At 42.9% G+C, this 17,630-nt stretch overlaps 2 long non-coding RNA genes across 2 annotated transcripts in view; one reads left to right on the forward strand and one right to left on the reverse strand.

Moving 5' to 3' along the window:
* The window catches only part of LOC110469413 (uncharacterized), a 150,920-nt gene that overhangs the window by 27,527 nt on the left and 105,763 nt on the right, over nucleotides 1-17,630 (forward strand). The window lies entirely within an intron of this gene.
* Nucleotides 760-1,610, reverse strand: LOC116183468 (uncharacterized). Its single transcript, XR_004148103.1, has 2 exons — nucleotides 1,464-1,610; nucleotides 760-947 (listed from the first exon to the last, which is right to left on the reverse strand). It is a non-coding gene; the product is annotated as an uncharacterized LOC116183468 (long non-coding RNA).

The raw sequence follows: 17,630 nt of genomic DNA on the forward strand, positions 1-17,630 counted from the left end.
TTGCTGTGGATGAAGACATATTGCTCCAGGGAAACTACTCTGAGCTCCCTCAGGCCTCCAGTCCTTTTGTGCTGGGAGGTCAGGGATGGCCTATGACAGCTTGGTGATGAAATGCTCAACACTTAGGACTTTATATATTGAAGGGAAGCATGAAGGAATGATTTAACAGATGTATTTGTGCCTGCTGAAATTTATGGGCATGTGGATATTCTGTGCCAGGACTTTTGAGCTGCTGGCAAATATCCTTGCCAAAAGTCATGGAGCTCAGATCTACACAGAGTATATTTGTCATTAGGGTTGGTATTCATCAAATGTAACCTCGGTATCTTGTATTACTAAATGTCTCAATGTGAGTTGTTTTAATTTTTTCCAGAGATAACCCTGGAATTATCTTTAGAGCACTCAACATTCAATCCCCCTCTCTGGTTTTGCCTTTGCTTAACTCGCAGCTCTCTGTGTTGAGTGTGATTGGTGACATTTCTAAAGGAAGGCATCATGACTGAAAGTTGCCTCACTGTCAGTGTCCATACTGTTACAGTTTGGAGGCGATGGATTTTTTTTTTACCTTCTGAAATACCATAAAAGCTTTGGCTTCATAGAAGATCTCACACCGCTACAATATGATGACTGCAACTTGAGGGGGTGGCCTCTGCAAGCCACTGGCATATGGGTTTTATATATTAGGGTCTGTAGAGGAGATACCACTTGCAAGGATTTAGTGTGCCAGGACTGTGTGCCAGATGGTAAAAGCCATATGAGTTGCAGAGTTCTTTAAAGAATTTATTTTAGTTTGTTTTTGTTTATCATAGAGAATATCCTTCTGGGTTCATAAAGTTTCAGCATGTTCTGCCTTCTGCGTCATGGAGAAAAATATTAACTCCATCCTGAATCCAGGCCACCAGGAGAACAAAAATAGTATTTAGAAAAGGAGGTAGGCAGGCCGTTTCCTGGGACAGAAAAAAATAGTTAGTTTAAAATACATTCTTGCTATTTTAATACTAAAATGAATAGATTGTTACTGCTGTTGTTCTCTGAAACAATTTATTCAGAAGATTAAGCAGAGTTCTTTGAAACAAGTATATTTAAACACTCTGCTTTATCCTGTTCACTCGGAAATTTGAAGTTTTTCTTGTTATGGTGAATTACTCACATTTGAGTTTGGGCATATGTTTACTCAGTATCATGGAGGGGCTTCCCCTACCACACAGACAAACAATTGGTATAATATGGTAAACCCCGAAATTTGAAGTCACGGGCCAGGGAAGCACGTGGGACGTTGGACTAGCAGGAAGTTCGGGAACAAGGACACGGGAGTACGGCACAGTGTGCATGGGCTGTAGGGGGGGGTCGCAAATCCACAACATTTAGTACTGCGATAAAGAGCACGCAGCATCAAGGTATTTAACTGGACTGTCCATCTTTGAAGCCAGCTACTGTGCCTGTGAAAATTCATCTAAACTCACCATTTCTTCACAAGAAAGTAGACATGCGACCGGCAGAAAGACGCCGCGCTGAGGGGACCCTGAGGGCAGAGAGGCCTTCGCGGCCTCAACCCTCAGGCTGAGGCAGGCGCAAAATGGGAGCTCGTCCTCATGGGCGCCGCGGCTGCCCGTTCGGGTCCGGGTTGGGACTGGGGCCGGGGTTCGGGTTGGGGCCGGGGTTCGGGCCCAGCCGGTGCCGCCAGGTGGCGAAGCGGGCGGGGCGGGCAGCGCCGCCGCCGCCGCCTGTTCCTGCGGCTGTCCCTGAATAGCTGATCTTGGGAGAGCCGCGGCCCCGCTCCCAGTTCCGCGCCCCTTATTGCCCGTTTGTTTAGCTGGGTGGGAAGCCGAGCCCCGCCTGCCAGCAGCTTCGGGGTTTTTCCACCAGCCCCGCTGGGTTTTACTAGGCTCCTCCTAGCAAAGCGTCCCGAAACGCGGGGTAATGCCCTGGTTTAAAATTGGTTCCCCCGGGGTGCGTTAGGGAGCGCGGTGCAGCGAACGCGTTCGGAGCTACACCCAGAATGCGGCGAGTTGATGTGAAAATGAAGTAATCGTAGGTTCAGTATAAATTCCTGTGTTAAACCCCCCACTTCATGCTTTGAATCTGAGTCACTTCAGCTAGACTACAGCTACCATTGACATACAGGCTATGGATGTGATCCAGGAAAACAAGATATTTTGGGACCAGTGAAGGGCATCTCAAGTTTGTATTGCTTACTGGTAAAATTATTCATTTTTGTTGAAACCTCCAATTCCTGGCTGAACCATGCTGTGATAAATAAGGGTAAAACATGGTTTGCTTGACTATTGATAGTAAGCTGCATGCTGGTTTTTGTGAGTGAGAGATCACTGCTGCTTGTGGAGGCGTCCCAGTCTAATCGCTTTTATAGACAAAATTGACAGCACAGCCACATGGTGTGCATGAGAGATGAAATGAATGAATGCTTTATATTTATGTTATTAAATTCAAAGTGTAAATTGGTAGTGAGAATTCTGTTGTAACCATCAAAAATAACCATCCCTTGTGCCAGTTCCCCATGTTTCCTGATACAGCTTGGTTTTCTTTTTCTTTTTGTCTGCTGCAAAATATAAAGACTTTTAGTCAGTCTCTCAGCCATTTCAGGGATTTCCTTTTTTTTTTTTTGGCTAATTGAGGCTTGTTTTCAGGTACCTGGGCCTAAGTGACTTCAGTGGAATGGGCATTTATGCTCAGAATGCACTGAACACTGTCATTTTATTCTTAGTTATTTGGAACCAGTTTGCTAACTTAAATGTGCCATTGTACATACTGAAGTGATTGCTTTTTTCCTTTTTCTGTTCTTTTTCTCTGTAGTACTTCAAAGCATATACAACACAGGACAAAGTATAGTATTGAGAAGCTCCCAGTCAGACCTTACTTGTAGCTGCTGATCCAAAATGTTAAACCAATTTTTGATACATCTCATAATGGAAATGATTAATCACACAGAAGCTCTTTACAACCAAACAAGGAGATGCAGCCTATGCTTCCAGAAGGGAACAGATCCATAAACAGAGACAAGTTTATAGAGAATAATTCTTACCAAACAGATAAAATTGGGCTTTTTTTTTTTTTTTTTTTTTTTGTTAGAAAAGAATTCAGAGCTGTTTTTCAGAAGTTTGTGCAGCTGTTAGTTAGTTGGGTAGAAGGAGGTTTTGGCTTTCAGTGTAAAGTAAATATTTTCAGGGATCAAAGAGGTGGGAAATGGGGGTGAGGTGAGTTTGCATGTTGAGAGGTAGCCACTCAGCTCTGAGTGGGCTATTACACAAACAGGTATTATCTCTATGTTTTTGTCTACCACAGATCTAATACCCTGCCAGTGAACAAAAATGTATATTGACTTATGTTTTGGATAATTTGAATAAAACAAATCCAGAAAGAAGACCTGAGACCTGAGAAGTTTTTGTTTTTATGGTCTCTTTTCTCCCTCATGACTCCAAGACGTATGGTGTCTGGCCTTATTTTTGTCACACCTTTCTCTACTGACAGAAATGCTTTGAGTTTCATTTGGAGGGATTTGGGTTAACCACTAGCTAGAGGTCAAGAAATTCTCCAATCATGTGAAGATGAGCCCTCAGTCTGAGCATTGTTCTTCATCTAGCTACTTCACTTTGAGGTTTGTCTTAAAAGCAAGTAGAAGGAGCTATAGGGTATTTTAGTTGTCTTCAGTTTTGAGAAGAGAATTATGGGGTCTAGGCATAAATATTCATACAACAGACATCTCTAAAGCAACAGCTAGAAGCAAAGGCTTAAGCCTGAAGGCATCTCACAAGGTAAGGAATGGAGGCCCCATGGAGGTCTTTCTCAGCTCTTTCCCAATAGTCTGACCAAAGAGAAAACACTACACCAAAATGTAGCTGTCCGTAGGTACAGGCAGCCAGATCCTGGAGATGGAGCAGGAGACAGGATGCAGAATGCATGAGGGCATTCAGGGCCCTGACAGATGTCAACTATCATGAACACAAGAATCAAAATAACTGCTCTGATATTTTTACACCATTCCTCAACACTTTCTTTATACACAGCAAAGAGGAGGAGATGTAACTTGTCCTTGTCACAGAAGAGGAAGAAAGCACAACACTCTCATCAGGCCTGCAAAGGCTGCACAGAACTCTTTCAGCCTGAAGTCTGAAACAGATTCAAAGGACCACCTCAGCTTCCTGCCTGAACTAAGTATTTCCTCTGTCTCCCCATGCTTTTTGTCGTTACTTTCATGGGTCCTTGAGAGTTCCCTAGTCAGTCCCTGCAGCAGCCACCTTCTCTCCCCACAGAGTCTGCATTTGTCAGTCTTTGGTACAGAAGTCAATGACTTCTGCTGCTCTGTGCTGCTCTGTGTTTATGGAGATCCTCCCTTGAAATTATTTGGAGAGCCATTCGTGCTCCACTCCTTCAGACCATCTGCCTTAAGATTCCTCCTAAGGAGGATGTATTTAGAAAATCAGCCAACTACTCTAATGGTGGCTAGCCTGAGGAGAAGGTAAGAAGAGGGTGGGGAGTTTTAGGTATTGTTCTATTTAAATAATAATTCTCTATTAACATGTTTCTAAAATGGTTTAAAGCCTGAATGTATGTTTTTGACCAATCACTCAGTTTCATAATTTTTGTTTGTTTTTTTTTTTTAGATACAATCTCCAGTTGATTTGGTCTTAAAATAATTTTCCTTCATTAACTAAAATAGGTGATTAAGAACATCTTAACTATGCCTCTCATTCAGGAAAACTGACAGATTAATTATGTTCTAAAGAGCTATGCAAAACTGGAAAATTACTAGTGCTACTTTTAGTGTAATTTTGGCTGATATTAATTTGTTACCTTTTTCTTAATTGTATAAGATTACTTCTTTCTCTGCTGGGGATTTGAGCAGTGAGAATATTTGACCCATATGTTAAGCTGTGGAACAATCTTTTAGCACTTCTATGGAAGTTTTATTTTTCTTGTTTGCCTTAATTTAAACATAATCTCTGATTTGTCATGAGCAAGGAAAAAGGTCATTGAAAAGGATGACAATAGCTAATAGGTTCTATTCAGTGTTAACATGCCCCACCTGCTAGTAGTGTAGTATTTCTTTTAATAAATATGATAGAGTTCTTATGTCTAGAACTGGAAGAGTTTAGGTACTCCTAAAGCATAGAGGAGGGGGCACTGAAAAAGGGCCATGGGTTAGATGCAGAATTACTTTGGATAAGTAGGCATTTGAAAGAGCAGCCTCAGAAAATACCCTGCTTCCTAAGAATGCAATTTGTAACTTTAATAACTGCTCTGCATGGTAAAGTGACAGAAAATGAAGGGGATTTGTCACAGGACACATAAATGAGATAGAAATTATCTAGGTTTCACAGAGATTAATTAAGAATCAGTCATATAGGTAGCTACAGCTGGTGCTCATAGCTTTGTGTTGACTGGCCAGAATATCAAAAACTCATGGAGTTTCTTGAGTGTTTCTAGATTATTTGAAGAAATTGTTTGATAACAGTCCACAACTGTTTTGAAACAATTTCAGACACATTCACTAAAGCATGTTAAAACTTTTGCTTATCTCCCAGGATCACATGGATAAACAAGGCTTTTGTACATATATTTGAAAAAGCTTTGGTGAAAATTAAGCAGTATTTTATCTGCAAAGACAAACTGTATCAAAGTCCACCATACTGGCAACTTTAATCAAAGGCTTTCTAGACTTTATAATTTGTTACAGATAGCATGTATTTTGCACAGGAACTGGATAAATATGGTGGAGGAAATAGAATCTATAATGTATGCCTCCTAGACATCCTGCATCCATCAGTAGGATGTGCTTAACTTACAAAGGATGAAACAATTAGGATGAAGGTGTTGTCAAGAAGGGAGCATGGCAGTGCTGTTCTTGGAAAAAGGGACATAATGAAGAAATATATTGACCAGCTGTAATGAGACAAAAAGGTTAGGGAAGAAAAAGGTGTGCTGAAATTAAAGCTGATGCAGTTACTGGTGAGGAAAATGATTATGCTTTTTATTGGCCTGAACGGGTTGCAAATGAAAATGTTACAGTAGGATGTGAGTCTTTTAATACAGATGAAGGGCTGAGAATGAACAAATGCTAATTCCCTTCCTAACAAGCTACCTTTAGCTGTAGGGCATATACAGAATAAAACTTAGCTTTAAACATGTAATGGGAACCATGTTGTGTATGTGTTACACATGGCTCTGATATTACTGAATCCATTACAATGAACAGTAATTAAGAAATATATATACTATATATGTATGTATATATAAAAATCATCCTGATTTATAAGACTTTGAGTTACTTGTTTAAAGAAAACCTCTATTTAAGTCCCATTGAATTTAGAGCTGTGCTTGAATCCTTTCTTGATCTGGGACCTTAGGCAGATTATTTTCCTTTTCTGGGCATCATGACTTCTTGAAACTCACATTTTGCAAGGCAGAGTCAATATGATATGCTGCACAAAAGTATTTTCTCATGAAAACTTTGTTATTGTTCCCATTTTCTTTCATCTCAAATAAAAATAACTCATGCTGAAAATGCAGTCTGTGGATATTGGCAATTAAAAACAAATCAGGAAATCTCTCTGCCCTGTGCAGAATGAAATTATTGGGTTGCCTACCAGTAAATACATGTGGTTCCTGTTTAAAGCAATGTTCCAGGTAAGTGAAAACGAGAAATCTTGGAGACCAGCCAGGTTTGCTTTTTCAAATGCAAGCAAGCTACCTTGCAATTGGCTATGCTTCTTCAGTGAAAAGGCAGGAAGAGGAGACATTAAAAATAGAGAAGAAGCAAGAAATAGAAAGAGCATGTGGGAACCTAACACAGCACACTAGGTACAGGTTCCACCTTTGTTTTCACAGAAGCAACCCTACTGAAATAACTACTGCAGGAAATAAACCTTGGTTTATAAAGATTTTCAGTAAACAAAAAATAACTGATATCACAGTACCTCGAAGTGGAGGAGATGTGCCAAAGATTCTGATGTAGGACATTCAGCCAAGCTTATTGGTTAGTCTCATCAAAACAAATTAATTCTCTTGTTTTTCACAGACCTGTTTCAACTGCTGTCTCTCTCTAAGCAGCGAGACAGTATACCCAATTTATGTAAAATATTTTCTATGAATAATCACAGTCACAAGGCTGAGATCCAAAACACATGTAGGCAATTAGTGAAATCTTTTATAGAGAATAAATACTGAAAAGTTTGATGATTACTATTATTAATATTGACTTCTGTGGGAATATTGAAATAGGCCTAAATGTAGGTAGTTAATATGGCTGCAATGCAATATGACAGTATAAAACAACATGGTAATTTGATGCTGCACACAGAGAAGCTGTATCAGAGGGGAAAGAGAGAGCTGCTGTAAAGTGCCAGTGTAAACACTACCTGGAATTCTCTGTTTAGATTGCTGGCCAGGGTGCATTGCCAGGTGACACCCAAAGAGCAGCAAAATACCAAGGAAATGTTCAAGGTAAGACTACAATCTTGAGAACACTTTTTTTTTTTTTCTGAGAATGACTGAAGAGAAATTTATTTTAAGTATAAGAAAAGCAAGGATAACAATTAGAGAACTTCCGGAACTTCTTGGTATCAGGGGCACTTGGTGTGCTTGGTGACCTTGCATACATTTTTCTCAGCGTCTCTCATTTAGACTAGCTGCTAGATATGATCTGATTGCAGGGAACTATCTCAGGACACTTGTCACCTCTGATGCTTGCAATTTAGCCTCATCAAAATGTGAGAACTATAGGCTGTTGAGGATATGGCTGCAAGCAGAGGGGAGTCACAGCAGGCACCGTTGGAGCCTGTCTCATTCAGGAAGGCTGGCAAGGCAGTTTGTAAGCTGGTGCACCAGAGAAGACCCTTGTTCTTTTGGGCATCTCATTCAAAGACAGACAAGGCCAACTTGCTGCTCAGGCAGAGTTAGTAAGTAGCCAGCAGTAGCAGAGCTAACAGCTTTGCCTATGCCAAAGGGCATAAGGACTGCTTGTAAGAGGAGAGATTTCTGCATAAACAGCAAATTCCTGCCTCCTTCCCCTCCTCCTTTTCCTCCTCCTCCTCTGTTCCATGGCTGAGAAAGGGGTGACAGTTTGCCAAAAGACAAGCATTACTAAATTTCTGTTTTACAGACACCTCAGAAAAGGACCACTGCTCCATCTCTGTTTTACCCTCAGACCCCAGGGCCTCTCCAAATTCGTCCAGCCCCACCATCTGCCCCAGTGCCCATTAGCTGACTTTTAAGTCCTTTCACTCCACGAGTGTGCTGAACCACCTTAGTCTTTGCCCACAACCAGCTTCCATACATTCCCTGAGACAAGTCAGTTCTCCCTGTATAGTAAGTTGCTTTGAGGGATTTAGTTTTATCACCCAAAAGACAGATGATAACTCACATGAGGCTGATTTTTTACTGCCTCAAAGGGACATCCTAGCTTGGGATAGACAAACTGATAGAGCAACTTTCACAGGATGAATGTGAGTCCCAGACTAGGTTGGCATTAGCCAGCAGAACATCTCTGGGTGTGTGTGCAAGTCTGTAGACCAAAGCATTTGGGAGTCCCTCATGTATGTACCTCATGCATTTTGGGAGTTTGTACTCAGCTAGATTTCTGCTGATACAGTCTGGAGTGTAAGTACACAGTAACATTTGAAGCATCACAAGTTTGGTTTATGCATTCTGATTTAGATCTGTCTAGAAGAAAACCTTCTTGTGCATTCTGAAGCAGCTCCACACTGTAACCCAAACCACAGAAAGTGGGGAAAATTTGAATTAAATCTTTGCTGTATATGCACTAAAAAATGATTTCCAAATATTCTTAAGAGACACTTGTAGGAGATTTGGTTTACAAAAGTCTTTGCAAAGAACAAATTAATTGTATCCATCAGTTTGCTCTTATCTATCATTGTGTTAATTCTTTCTAAGAACTTTAATGGGACAGATGTGTTTGCTATTACAGAAGCTGAATTGTTTAGTTCTTAACATTTTGTACTACTCTGTGGTGCTTTTCAACTCTCTATTAATTAAGTTCTCATCTGTTTTTCTTTCCATTAAGACTATAAACAGAGTCCACAAACATAATATTGGCTGTGTAAAGCATCTCTTCTCAATCTATCTAGTGAAAGGAGGTTGTTTTATGAGAAGAATTTTGAAAGGTCTTTGCTGGATTTTCTGCCTTTCAAATGTTTGTACCAGTTGGAACAGTGAACATGTCACTGAATAGATGGTGAGTAAAATCTTCCCATTCAATGAGACTAGGAGATCAGATACTAGATCAGACATCATGTCTGGGAGATTATCTTAGAAGCCTTTCTTGGTCTAAGTGTAATTGTCATGGCTCAGTGGGACAACAGGGAGCATAAATAGCGGAAAACAGAGGATTTCCTGTGAATATGTAAGAGGTAGTGGTGGGCATTGATAGGAGTCAATAGAAGAATGAGCCAGGGTCTGCTGCTGAGAAATGCAATGTTTGCATGTCTCTTGTATGGGCTGAAACTAAGGAGGGAAACGAAGTCCTAGGAACTGTACTGTGAGAAAAGAAAGACTAAAACTCTGAAGAAAGGACTTCTCTTGAATCTTAGGTTCACACATTCTGATCAGCTTTGCAGCTTGTTATTTTACACCCTTTCTTTGACTCCTAGCGATCATGTTCAGGTAAACAATGCTGCTTCTCAGAAAGTTGAGGGTTCCCAGGATATCCCTTTTCAGCAGCCAGAAGCTGGCAGTGCAGAGGTCTTCTGTGTGTGCACGAAGACTGCAGGTCTGTGAACTCTTGCTGAGGCAGAGACTGGCCTTTCTGCCCTACTACAGTGGGGTACCCTGACTGAAGAAAGGCTCAAAGGCATCTGGAGAACTGGTAATTTCAATATAAAGGAAGTTAAAATTGTGATCATGAGAATAATAGCAGGAAAAAAAATCTTGTCCTTTCTATGTAGTGATGCCATGCAATACAACAAAGGAGCACTGGCACAGAGTTAAATCTGAACTACTGAGCTCTAAGTAAATATGCAGGAAAAGATACCACACAATAGGCCAGAGAAAGAAACATAGTTAATTCAACAGAACCATCTTTCACATGCATTTGTCGTGGGGAGAGATAATGAATTTTGATTTTTTTAGGTCTGATGCAGCCAAATTTTCAAAGAAATCAGGATCATTGATACTTTCTCTCTAACAACAAAGATGTTCATCTGATAGGATATGATCTCTATTTGTCATCTGCAGTGCATGATGGAATCCTTTTGAGTCATGTTTTAAAAAATATTAATAAAAGCAAGAAGACAACTGGAAAAATTACAAAGAGAAAGTGCCAAAACAAATGAAGTAACTTTCTTTGAGAAAATTCTGAAGCAAGGCTTCAAGTGCAATTTAGGATATCACAGAGGAAATAAGATACAGGACAGAAGATAAGCTTTCTTCTGGAGCTTGAAATTAAATTGTGAATCAGCAAGGTACAGAAATGTAATGCAAATATTTCACATAGGAGATGCTGCAACTAAGTCCCTGTGTATATTATATAGCTAATTACTTCTGTATTTTCTGTATCAACCTAATTTTAGGTCTTTTTTAATAGATTCACAAATAATCTTCTGGTAACAGTATTAGTGGTTTAAAACATCTTCTCTTATTAGAGCTGGGAATCAATTGCTGATTGCTAAGCAAGTTTTGGTTTCTGAAAGGCCTATTTATTTATAAAATTTTGTCTTAATTAAGATTTAAGGTGATTTTTTTTCTCAGACAGAAAATGTCAGAGAAGGAAAGGGAAAATATAGATGCTTTTTTTTTTGTTTTGGAAGTAAAAGCTTTTGATTTTTATGAAAGGTAGTGGTGTGTGACGATGCAGAATATCTCAGGTCAGAGAAGAGGCTGGAACTAAGATAAAATTGGGGATTGGTTGAGGGGCACTGATAAAAGGTAACCACTTCCATCACACAGAGTTCAAAATACTTTATTTCACTGGTTGTTTGAAACAAGAAATACACCCAGTCTAAGAAGACTAAGAAAGGGATAGAGAATGCAAACACAACAAGGTTTGCCAAAAACAAAGCAAGCTCTCGCTAAATTAATTTATTAATTTCTCAGCATGTGAAAAATGTATCAGGCTTCATTCCAAAATACTCTATTGTTATTCTGAGAAAAACAGCTCCAAACAACCTTGGAATGTCTAAAACAGTTTGAAACGAATCAGTGAGCATTCACATTTTGGAACAGTTCACAAAAATGGTGGGAGGCATTATATACTTCTAACAAGTTTCAGATTTGACAGATTTGGGTCTTTACACAGAGTTTTGGGGTTTTACATTGAAGCCTGTTTCTCTTTTTGCTGCTATCCAAATTGGCTGTTGCCATGTTCCTGCAGCTGTCACATTTTACAGGAAGAATGGTACAAAATGAAAAACTGAATTGAGGAAAATTCAGACAAGGTGACTTCTGTAGGCTGCAGAGGAGGCATCCATGACCTGAGCCTAAGCATCAGTCTGTTGTAATAATTCATGCATTATCAGTGCTGAATAAAAAATAGTCAAAATAAGATCCATGCTGTTGTGACAGTTTAAATAGAGCTTTCAATAGCCTGCATCCAGCTGAGGGCCTGGTGGTGTGGGGTGCAGCAACTCACGGCGTGCATGTGCACTGTTCTGGGATGCTTTTTTACCAGGTGCAGATGGTGTATTGTGGATTATAGGGTGCAGCATGGTTCCTCATGATGTGACAGCATCCACATCTCCCTCTGGAGATGTCTGCAAGTATCTGGACTCCCAGGAGAGGAGAGCTTGTGATCCACACTCCACTGTAGATGTGTGCGCATGAATGTGTGCTTAGTTGTGTGTAGGGGCCAAGAGTCCTTCTTGGGATTACTTGTAGAAGGTGATTTAGAAACTTGTGGGTATTTATGAGCATTTCATGGTATGTAAGATTATGGTTTATTTGTTTTGTTATTGATATTGGTCATGCCTATCAGTTAATGATGTCGTTAACAAAACACTATGATTCTGGTTTGGTTAAGCTATATGCAATGAGCAGTTTTCCCTGGGACAGGAGAAGAGAGTAGAAATCTCTTCTATTTCAGGAATAGGAGAGAATGCAGGTTGCAAAAGAAGAGTGGATAAGCAGCCCTACATTAGCAATACAGATAAGGTGGAAGAGGTGGATTCATGGGCTACACAGAAGAAAAAATAGAAACTAATATAGATCATGTTTATGATAGGAAAATTAAGCTGAAGAGTGAGATCTGGAGAATTTTTTGGACAAGCCCTGCAGAAGCACTTTCTCTTACATGTTGGTGGGAAGTAAAGGTGAAAACAGAAACTATCCTGGATCAAGGGTACAGTCAGTATTAGCTGCATTTGAAGACATTGGGAAGATACATCATTAGAGTCTGACAGCTCATGGAACAACTGAAGTTTCCAGCTGAGGTAATGAAGAGGTAGAAAGAGCAAGGTCTGGGACTTAATAAGGGAAAGGACAAAGGAGAGGAGTTAAGTTATAAAAAAAGCATAGACAGAAAGGCTCATTTCAGAAGTGGAGGTAAATCTACTGTTGTTTATCATGGCTTTGGAGAGAAAAAATACTTCAGGTGTAGACTTGAGCAGTAAGAGCTAGGTTGCGCTAAAAAGGAGCATGACTGCTCCTTATCCTATGACTATATCTGTACCACTGCTGCAGCACTATCTTGTCTGTGCATGCAAATGTCTGGCAACAAGACTAGAAGCTGAACCTTGAATAAATTGCAAAACTTTGGTAATTTTCAGGGAAAATAGGAAATGTGTGGCATCACTAAGATTATACCAATAAAAAACCCCTACCACTTTTTACAGCCATCAATTTATGGGATTCTATGTTTATGTAGTGGCATTGTTTATTATGCTTACATAGTAGCTATTTCATCTTCAAAATTGCTCACTTTTAATAATCTCTACAGATTTTTGGCTACATTGAAATGTTACATTATTGAATATTTCTTTCCTAATGGCAGGTAAAATCTTTTTCAAGTTGATGGTTTGCAATCTGAGACTAATGATTACATTTCTGACCAAAAATTATTGGAAAATAACTGAAAACTATTTTAAATGTGCTGATTTTGAAGTATGGGATGGCTTACTGAGACTCTTAGTGCTATTTCTTATTGTGATACTATAACTATAATTCATAATTCTCAATCATTTTCAAATCTTTCAATAACAATCAAAGCCCTGTTCCTTGCATTTTAATTTTGATAAAGTTTAGCAGTATGAAAACATATGTATGAATATTGAAATTATTTTTATATATTTTTAGTATATATACCTTTAAGTCATGAGGAAATTTATGTAGAAAATTTTGAAGGAAAATATAATATTGTGATATTTTTACATAAGGTGTAACTGTGAAAGTTATGATTAGATAGGTGAAATAGCAACCATTATGAAATAAGTGGGCTCTTGCTTTCACATGTATTTAAAAATCTAATGTCAAACTGACAGTAATTAAAGTATTGTTGGAAGGAGTTGGTTCAGCATGACTTCTAGTACCTTTTGTTCCTTGTTTGTTATTTTCTTGAGTTGAACACTTTTTTTTCCTTTACTGGTTTTATGAAAAGTTTGTAAATTTTCATAGCTCTTCCTTCCCTATAATAAATTAAAAGGCTTAGGGAGGAGTTTCTCCCTTGAGTTACTTCTAAGTTGCAAAAGTTTTGGCACAGCGCACTTTTAATGTTCAGTAACTTTCTAAAGAATAATACAAGCTTTCTGAGAGACCTGCAACAGCTTCATCCTGTAACTTTGGGACTGCATTCACTGTTCCAAAGAGGAGTGGTGTCGTGGTTTGACACGGAAAGAGAATTTTTTCCGGAAGGAAGAGGTCAATTTAGATATTGACCAATTGAAGATGGACACACCTCTGAGAACACAGAGGGTTAAAAGCAGAATTCCCAGGGGAACTCGCTGTCTTTGGTTCCGGTCAGCGTGCAGTGCAGCCTCCCCTGCCCAGCCACGAGCTGGGTGGGGTAGGGGAAGCCCCATGGCCTGACCAAGGTAGGCCCAAGGGTGGAGGGACTGGAACCAGGCTGGCCCCTGCAGATGGAAGGGTGGAAGAAATCTGGGATGTTTCCATTTCCTCCCCCCCCGAGTTTCTCTCCCGAGAGGGAGAGAGAAAGAGACAGCGGCAGTTCTGTCAGCAATTCCACCACGAGGAAGGTGGAGCGGGGGGAGCTGCAAGGTGCCCAGTGCGTGGGAGTTGCTGGATGTCCGGGCATCGAGCCAGGGATGTTCGGACTTTTAACCCTTCCTTGAGAAATGAAAGCTTGTGAATTTTCCTTTCCCCTCCTCGGTTTGAAAGAGAGGAAGAGTGTGGGATGATTATTCTCCTTCTGCACGGTTGGGGTGTAGGGAGGCAGAGATCTCTGACGCTTGCTCTTGGGGAGAGAGGTTTATTGGAGAATTCAGGAATGCCCAAGCCTCGTGCTCTCAGGCGTAGCACGTGGCTGGGCTTAGGAGGACGGGGGAGGGGAGAGAGAAACGGAGGGTTTAGGAGAGGGGAAGCCCCAGGGAGGGAGGGAGTCCTAGAGGGGAGGAGGGAGGAAGTCCAAGAGCGGGAGGAAGTCCAAGAGCGGGAGGAAATCCAAGAGGCCGCATGGCCCCTCGGAGCCCCCTTTTCAGGGGCTCCCAGGTGGGCTGGGACAAGGCATGGGCCAATGGGGTTACAGACTCTGTTTTAGGGGCAGGTACAGAGGTGCGGGATGAACCACAATCTTTTGCGGGGTGGGATGGAACAGTCCATTTCACTCCAGGATTCATCCAAGGGTAGAAGTGACATTCGGCTAGCTAAGATAACAATCATATCTATCTATCCTCTGCAACAATTGCCCTTTTTCGTTAAACTTTTGAAAAGGTAAATACAGACTTAATTACTATTTTTGCACAACTTGGGGTACATAACATATTGCTAATGAAACTATACTTATTACTCTAAAAACAATCAAGCTTACTTTACAGAGTTCCTTCAGCCAAGATGCAGAGCTCAAACCTTCAGATAAACTGTTTAGCTAGATTATTAATTGTAAATAAGGTGGCGTTTATTTCTTTACTGATTGAGCATTTTAACCTTTTGAATACTTTAGTCTAATGGAAGAATTTAACTGAGGTAGTGTTATTAAAACCTTTTGGGGAAGGTTCTATAATTGACTAGGTTGAAAAGGTTTATTAGAGCTTTGTATCAGTTAGAGATATGGTATCAGAGCTTGCAGTCTTGGCCAGAGTTACCCAGGCATTTGTCTTTGGTTAACCTATAGGTGGAACTTCAATACAAAAATTGGGACAAGAGAACAAATGTAACAACAAGGGTACAAAAGTAACATGCATGTGAAAACAAATGTCCATAGTCTTGAATTGTTCTGGCAGGTAGTTTTCATCTCGTCTTAGCACAGTTCAAATCTGAGCGCTTGCTTCTTGGTTTGCACCTGCAAAGTCATTGCCACTGGTGAGGGCACTGCCAGATTTCGGTGTATGGTAAGGCCTTACATTCTTTGCCGAGATCCATCTGAGTCCTTCGCCTGTAGAGACACAAGCAAACCCTCTCTCCCATGTTACAAGGTTGCATGGGCTTTCTATTTGTCCTGTGACTGAGGTCTTGATTAAGACTTTTATTTTTACTTTTTTGTTGTTCAGAAAGTGTCTGTAAATGGGCATGTCAGGCTGTCCTATACAGCAATTTGAAAGATTGTATGCGTATGGGGCTTTGCTGAACCTATTTTGGGGTGTGGCCTTATATATTCCCCTTGTCTGTTTTAATAAGCTGCTTTCTAGGGCTTTAGATGTCTTTTCTATGGTACCCCCCAACAGCTGGTAACCATAGGAGAAAGGGAAGCAACTATCTCCTGCCGCTACTAGGAATTCTCTCTCGTCCAGAGATGGGACAGCTGTCCACTCTCTGGGACCATGAGGCTTGGATATATGCCTGTCTATCAGTTGGAGGCCATCAATGCTCCCCTGAGCATCCTGGGAAACTGAGGCAGCAGGGGTGCTATTGGTAAGGGTAGCACAGTTCTCTGTGGATCCTGTACTCGTCAAAGCAGCTGCCAGGTGCTGTTCCTCTTTCCCTGGCTGCATGCTAAGCTGTGAGTCAGCTGCAGCTGCCAACAGCTGGGGCAGAGGGGCAGGAGGAGAGGTGTCTGTAAGCGAAGCCACCAGGGAGGAACCGGCAGGTGTGGAAGGACACACTGAGGATGAGGCTGCAGCTGTGTAATATGGATACAGCGTAGGAGAGGAAGCAGAGGCGTCCAGGGGCTGCAGGGGCGGCGGCGGTGTGAAGGGAACTACTTGTTGCGCGGCTAGTTCCGGGCGGGTATCCGGCGCGGAGGGATTTAGCGGCGAACCCGGAAGTGACTGGGGATTCTCCGGCCGCGGCAGCGGCGGTGGAACTCCTTCTGGCGGCTCCGGGGGTTCTGCCGGCGCCGCCGCTGAGCTCGGGGGTTCTGGCTGATCGCAGACCGCGGCACGGGGCACGGGGGGAGTGGCAGGCTCCGTCGGCGGCGCGGTAGAGGCGGCAGGAACTGGCCGGACCGGGGGCACCGTGAACCGCGCATGCGGGGAGGGCGTCACGTGGTCCGCCGGCCAAACCAAGATGGCAGCCGCGTCTGCCGCCCCGCCGGAGCTCTCTGGGATCGGGCCCGCACCGCGGGGGGGTTGCCGGGAGGCGGGGGGTGGCGGGGTCGCGGCGCGGGGACCCGGGGTGTCCCCCCACGGCCGGGGCTCGGGCTGGGGTGGGCGCACCGGGCTTCCCGGTGCTTCCTGTCGCACGTCCGGGATTGGGGGCGTGGCCACGCGCTCTCCCCGCGCGGGCGGCGGCGGCAAGGCAGCGGCGGCGGCGAGCGCCGGGTCAAGTGTTTGTAGAAACGCGGCGAAGCCACTTTGTAGGAAGCCAGCGAAAGTAGCAACCGCCGCTGCTATTAGAGGGTTTTCGGGGGGAGCCGGGGCGGGCACGAGCCCCGCGGCCAGTGGGGGGGGCGGGGCGGCCGCGGGGGCCAGGACAGGAGCGGCGGCCGCGGGGGGTGGGGCGGGGCCGGGGCTGATCGCGGCGGGGGTGGCCGCGGCGGGGGCCGCCGAGCCCGGCGGCAGGCGGCGCGGCGCGGGGATCGGGGGGGTGCGGGGGGTGGTCGCAGGGGCCGGAGCAGCCGCAGTGGTTGGGGGTGGGGTCGCGGCCGTGGCGGGAGGGGCAGGGGTGGGGCGGTAGGGGATTGCGGCGCGGCCGTCAACAGCCGCGCAGGCCGGCCACATGGCTGGGACCAGCTTTCACGGAACGAACAGTTCGGCCACAGCTCTAAAAGCTGGGAGTAGGCCACAAGCAACGGCGTCTCTCCAGGAAATCTCAATAAAAAGCTTTTCACCTACTGAGTCCCAGAAGTCTTTGGTAAAGGCGGCTGATCGATCCGCATGAGGGAAGTGGGGCAGGACCCATTCCAAAAGGGATTTTAACTCTTTCTTAGGCAAAGTACTGTTATAACTACGTAAAAGATGGTTCAATTGTTTATAGAGATCTCTATCTTGGGTAGAGTGGGATTGTCCCATATTTTAGACCTGTGTAACTCACCTCGAGTTCGCTAAAGCAGAGATCCTCTCCTCAGGACTCTGCACAGGTCCCCTCAGAGCTCCGGGCGTCTCTCCGGACGGCTTTTC

Source organism: Lonchura striata, chromosome 3, assembly GCF_046129695.1.
Source record: "Lonchura striata isolate bLonStr1 chromosome 3, bLonStr1.mat, whole genome shotgun sequence".
NCBI classification, from domain to species: Eukaryota; Metazoa; Chordata; class Aves; order Passeriformes; family Estrildidae; genus Lonchura; species Lonchura striata.